Source organism: Nannospalax galili, unplaced genomic scaffold (genome assembly GCF_000622305.1).
Source record: "Nannospalax galili isolate Female #2095 unplaced genomic scaffold, S.galili_v1.0 scaffold938, whole genome shotgun sequence".
NCBI lineage: Eukaryota > Metazoa > Chordata > Mammalia > Rodentia > Spalacidae > Nannospalax > Nannospalax galili.
Genome location: NW_008340652.1, coordinates 411,190 through 417,433, shown reverse-complemented (window position 1 = coordinate 417,433; position 6,244 = coordinate 411,190).

The window sequence follows — 6,244 nt, the reverse complement described above, 5'->3', positions numbered from 1 at the left end:
AAACAATTCACTGACAGTCATAGTCTTTTGAGTATCTCATGACTATTATCACCGAGGTCTTAGGTAGAAATCCAATGGAAATAGCAAATCGTCAGCTTTAGTTGAAGCTGGGTTGTAGTCAATCTCAGAATGTCTGCTAAGTTCATAGGGTTGTGGTGTCCTCAGCCTGATAGCATTACATCCTGAAATCCAAACAGTGTACACTCAGTAAACAGCAGTGGGAATCATTTTAAGAATTCAGCTATAGATTTCCTATAGAGCTAATTCATCCAATCAACATGCTGGGAAATTTTAATAGCAATAGCAAATGGCTGAAAATCCTTCACAGGGATATTATAAATCTTTTATGTGTATTAATGGCTTTGATAAGAGATATGGAGAGGAAAAACTTATCTCACATGCAAATAATATTTGCTTTGTTCAAAACCATTTGGAAACACACGGACAGAAAAGACTAATGTGGACCCATGATGACACAACTTAGTTGCTTCCATCAACTGAATCAGCAGTTAAACTTGCCAAGACTTGAACAATCTGGATTTGCAGTTGTCCTCACAGGACTGAATCCAGTGTCCTTTGAGCCATGTCATGTTGTGGTGCTTGTTCTGAGACAGCATACATCAGCTTGCTACAGAACCCACTTGTACTTCTTGATATCACCTACTTTGACCCTATAAGTATTTGAACATACAACTCTTGTTTGTTGTATATTGTGACAAAGATTTTAGTGTTTTCAGAATGGTTTTATAGTAACTTATCAGAATCTTTTTCATAATTTCTTGAAAATGGGATTAAATTTTAGAACTTAGTAGCTGGTATTTTACTAGCTTTTGCTTAGGGGGGTGGGGGTGTTGATCAGCATTAGAACACCTTGTTCACATTCAAGGAACAGAGTTGAGAGTCCCAGCATGAAAATGTTGCCATGCTTCATGCGTACTATTCTTCATAATATTGCCCTCAAGGTGTATTTAAGCCTCATTAAATTAATAATGGCTGTAGTTGGACAGGTTATACATATTGCTGTCTCTGGTGGTGCATACCTTTAATCTTAGCACTTGGGAGGCAGAGGCAGGCAGATCTCTGTGAGATGGAGGTCAACCTGTTCTACATAAGTGAATCGCAAGGAAGCTGGGCCTACAGGGAGACCATGTCTCAAAAAATTTACATTATTTTACTTCTTTTATCTTACTTAAAAATGCAAGTGAATTACTGGCTTCATTATGCTAAGTACAATACATATAGAACTAGTTTTGGATTTTCAGTGATAAACCATTGGGTTTTTGAAAAACATTTTTATTTGTTCTCTGAGATTTTGGTACAATGTATATTAATCATATTCAGACCCACTTTGCCCATTTAACTCAACTTACTACTCCCCTAACTTCATGTCCTCCATTATTTTTTCTGTGTTCAAGGTCCATTGAGTTTAATCTGTGTTCCCAGATGCTCTTGGGTGAGGGTCCATCCCTTGAAATCCTGGTCAATCTACCAGGAGTCAACACCCTTAAAGAAAACTGACTCTCCCTCTCCAAGCGGATATCAATTCCAGAAATTCCACACTGGATTTTTTATTTATATTTGATTTTTTAAAATATTTTATTTCTTATTTTTATTTTATGTCTATGAGTGTATTCTCTGAATGTGTATATGGACAGCCATGGCGTGCAATGCCCACGGAGGTCAGAAGAGGACGTTGGATCCCCTGGAACTGCAGTTACTGTATTATGGATGGTTCCCTAAATGGAAGGGGGGCAGTGCCAGGTAGCTCTCTGCGAGATTTGAGGCCAACCTGGTCTACATAGGGAGGTTCAGAGCAGCCAGGGCTACAGGGAGACCCTGTCTCAAAACAACAACGAAAGTCAAATACATTGGTGAAACATTAGGTGAGCAGGTTACAGTAGAGCGGGTAAATCTCATCTGTGTCCCTCACATGCTACTTGATGATGGTTTTTAGCTTCTTGGTTGGTGGAATCTAGGGTTTTGTTAATACACTCCAAAAGCTTTGATCTGTTAGACACAGGATGTTAGGTAAGATACAGGGCTGGGCAAGGAATGACTATTTAGGATGCTAAAGATAACCTGCAATTGGGCTCTGGACCTGCAGCATTCCAGAATCTCCACAATGTGGAGTCTCTTTTAAAGAGTATCAACTCTTCCACACCCAGCAATAATCACCTACCAATAGTCCTTCAGCTAAGGTTGGGGCCTTCTGCCCATTTCCCAAGTTCTATCCTGGGTTTTTGTCTGATCTATTTTACATGGAGGTGCATGACCATATGGAAATAAGAGAGTTACAGGCTCCTTGGACCCTTCTCATGTGAACTCGCAGCAATGGTGTCAGCATGCGTAACACCCATGCAAACTGAAGTAGTCGATGTTTTGTAAATGTCTGCCTAGGGGTTGGGTATGTTGTTCATGGTTAGAGCACTTTGCTAGCAGGCAGCAGGCTGAGTAAGTGCCCAAGCAGCAAGAAACTACCTTACTTCATATGTGCTGTATATCATAATATTCATTTTAACAATAGTTAAATGTTACTAGGTTGATAATGCTTGTATTAGATAGGTTACCGATATCTTCAAAATGTTACACTTTCTGCTCATTATTGTAACTGAAGGGTACAAGTGTCTTAGAGGCTCCATTGCACTCATTATAATCCATAAGGTAATTGTAATCCATTAGTAAGTATTTGAATTTTCATTGATAAACTATTTAGTTTTTATTCTGGTTTGACACTTCTTAACAATTACATTTTATTCATTTATTTTGGGGGAAGACAGGGCTTGTCTGTGCCAAGGCACAAGTGTGGAGGTCAGAGGATAATTTTGGGGAGTCAGTTCTTTCCTCCCACCGTGTGGGTCCCAGGGATAGAAATCAGGTCAACAGGCTGGTAGCATGTGCTTTTACCCACTGAGCCATCTCAGCAGCCCTGGTTTACACTTTGAATAAAAACATCTTAACATTAAAAAAGAAAACCATATATGGCTCATGCATTTGAACACTTGGTTCCTGGCTACTGTGCCACCTGTGGGATGTGGCCCAATTAGAAGAAGGTTGCTGGTGGTGGAGCTTTAAGGTCATATCTGTTTCTACTTCCAGTTCTAAGCTGTCTGCTTCCCCCTCTACCACAGTATGAGAAGCAACAGCCTCTTGACACAGGCCAAGTCTCAGCTTGTTTCCCCACCATGGAGTGAAATTCCCAGAAACCATGACTCAAAATAAACCTCCTTCCCTCAAGTCTTTTTGTCAGGTAATTTGTCACAGCAAGAAAAGTAACTAAAAGTCCTCTTTTCTATTTCACACCCACCCCCTTTTTTAAGGTATAAAGCAAATAGAAGGCACCTTTAATCTCAGATAGTTGCGTTTGAAAACAGAACATTATTGTTCACATCATTTGCTGATCTCCAAGATAAACTTAATAAATAGCTAACTACCTTGAAATATCTGACCTCATCTAACATCAGAAAAGAAAGAATCAGACTGGATTTAATTATTACACCTAATGAAATCACTACCATGACATTAGATATCTGAAATCCAACACAAATATTCTTCCTTTTAGCCCTAATTAAATGGTATCCAAATTAATATTGGTTACTGTATGTCACAAAATTATTTTTGGTCAAGGCAGGACTTACCAGGGAAATACTTTTCAATAAGCAAAGAAATTGAAAACACCACAGATTCAACTACCTATCCATTGGCAAGCATGTTGTACTCCATCCCTGCTGATAAAAGGAGGAAATTTCAGAATGTATTTAGATTGTGTAACTTAGGGACTAGAGAGATGGCTTAGTATTTATGAGCACTGGCTGTTATTTGGGGAGGAACAAAATTATGTTCCCAGCACCTCCATCAGGCTTCTCATAACTGCCTGTCACTACAGCTCCAATGCCTCTGTCCTCCATGGGCACCTAAATGCATGTGTACCCAAACACAGAAACACAGAAACACAGACACACACAGAGAGACCTAAACTCATGTGCACACGCACACGCACATGCACACGCACTAAAACTTAAAATCTTGCTGGGTGTGGTGGTGCATGCCTTTAATGCCAGCACTTAGGAGGCAGAGGCAGGTGGATCTTTGTGATTTCAAGGCCATTCTGGTCTGCATAATGAGTTCCAGACCAGCTGGGGCTACAGTGAGACCTTGTCTCAAAAAGACCAAAATAAATTTAAAAAAATAAATAAATAAATATATTTGGGTATTTTTTTTTAGGACAAAAAAACAATTTTAACATAGAAACCTTTAATAAAATATGAACTACTCTCATAATCTGTACAGGTATCTATCTAAATTTTATTCTGAAATATGCTTAGAATTGAGGCTATTGTTTCTGAGTAACTTATGCTCTCTCTCTCATTTGTATAATTTCCCTATAGAATAAACTGTGATTGCTGTTGAGACCCCCTATTAAGTGATTGAAGTTAAGAACAATATGACCACTCATGGCCGCTGGAACAGATTCAAATAAGAGGAGTCATTCCCAGGGCTTGAATGTCTATTTTCATATTGCCAGTCCCTCCTGCCACATTTCCAGGACTAGTTCTGGTGTACCTTCTCTAACTGTCTTCAGTGTCTACATCGAGGGAGAGAATAAAGTCGTAAGATCAACCCACCTGCCTTTAACAGAATCATAACTATGGCAGTAGAACCACAGGTGTGGTGGAGAGAAAACTATCTTATGCCACTGTAAGGTAACCAGTAAATATGAAAACTAATTAGTGACTCTCTTTAGTGGAGAATAGAATGTTTTTTAAAAACTTCACAGAGGTAGACCACATAGATGGATTCCACATGTTCCTTAAAGTAAAATTTTATGAATTTGCTTTGTTTTTGGGTTGGTGTTTATTGATTTTGGTTGCTGTCTCAGTTTCACATTCTGTTGCTGTTCAAGAAATACCCTGATGAAAGAAACTTGAGGGAGAATGTGTTTATTTGGCTCACAATTCAGTTCACCATTGTAAGGTTGCCAATGTGGCAGGAACAAACATCACATCTCAGGCAAGAGCAGGGAGCAGTGAACTGATGCATGCATGCCTGTGCTCACTTTATGTCCTTTCAGCCAGTCCCAGGCCCAGCTCTTGATGGAGCTGCCCATATTCAGCATGTGAATTTCCACCTCCATCAACCTAATTTAAAAAAATGTAAGAGCACTTGTTGCTACTGCAGAGGACCTGAGTTTGGTTCGCATCCACATGGTAGCTAACAACCATCTGTAACCCCAGTTCAAGTAGATCAGCTGCTCTCTTCTGGAGTCTCCAGGCATTGCATGACACAGGTGCATTTCATACATGCAGACAGAGCATTCATACACATAATGAAAACAAAATCCCTCACAGGTAAGCGTATAGGTCAACCTGACCCAAACAATCCCTCATTGGCACTTCTTTCTTAAATAATTCTATTTTGAGTCAAGTCCATAACACAAATCATCAGAGTCTTTAGTAATTTAAAGTTGGACACTGCCCCGATAACTGATCTTCAGTAAAAGGACATTATGTGGAGCCAGGTTTCAGCATTTTTACATCAAGTGAGGCAAAAATCTTTTAATGTGAGAATTGCTTTTTCATGTCCAAAAATCACTTAATTCCTTGTGGAAGCCAATTTACTATGTAATGAGGCGTTTTAATTCCAATCCAAATTAAATTTTAACTTCCGTGGTTCATGATTTTCTCCTACTGCAGACTAAGGCATGTTGTTTGTTGATTCTTGTTCCTTTTCCCTTCTAGACTTCAGATAATTCTGAAAAATAGTTTATTATTTTTATTTTATTTTATATGTATGAGTGTATCGCCCCCATGTGTGTGAGAGAAGAGGGCTTTGGATTCCCTCGGAACTGGAGGAAAGGACGATTCGTGGCCGCCATGTGGGTACTGGGAATTGAACCCGGGTCCTCTGCAAGAGCACTCAGTGCTCTTAAGCACTGAGCCATCTCCTCACCCCCCCCCATGATTTTCTCATTTCACATTCATAGTGTGATAATTTGTGAGTAGCTTAGCATAGCTGAAGAGCCTCAACTGTTAAGTTGTAAGTGTTCCTCCTTTCTCCATGTCCATTCCCTATAACATGTAAAGCTTGAAAACAGGCACCCCAAAGAGAAAACACCCGAGAATGAAACCAAGCACATTAACCCCCCACCTTCTCTTCTGCAGCAATCGGCTCGGGGAGAGTACCCCAAGACAGGTGAGAGTGAAGGGAGCGGATCGGCCCTTTGCTCAGGACATCTGACTGCGGACCC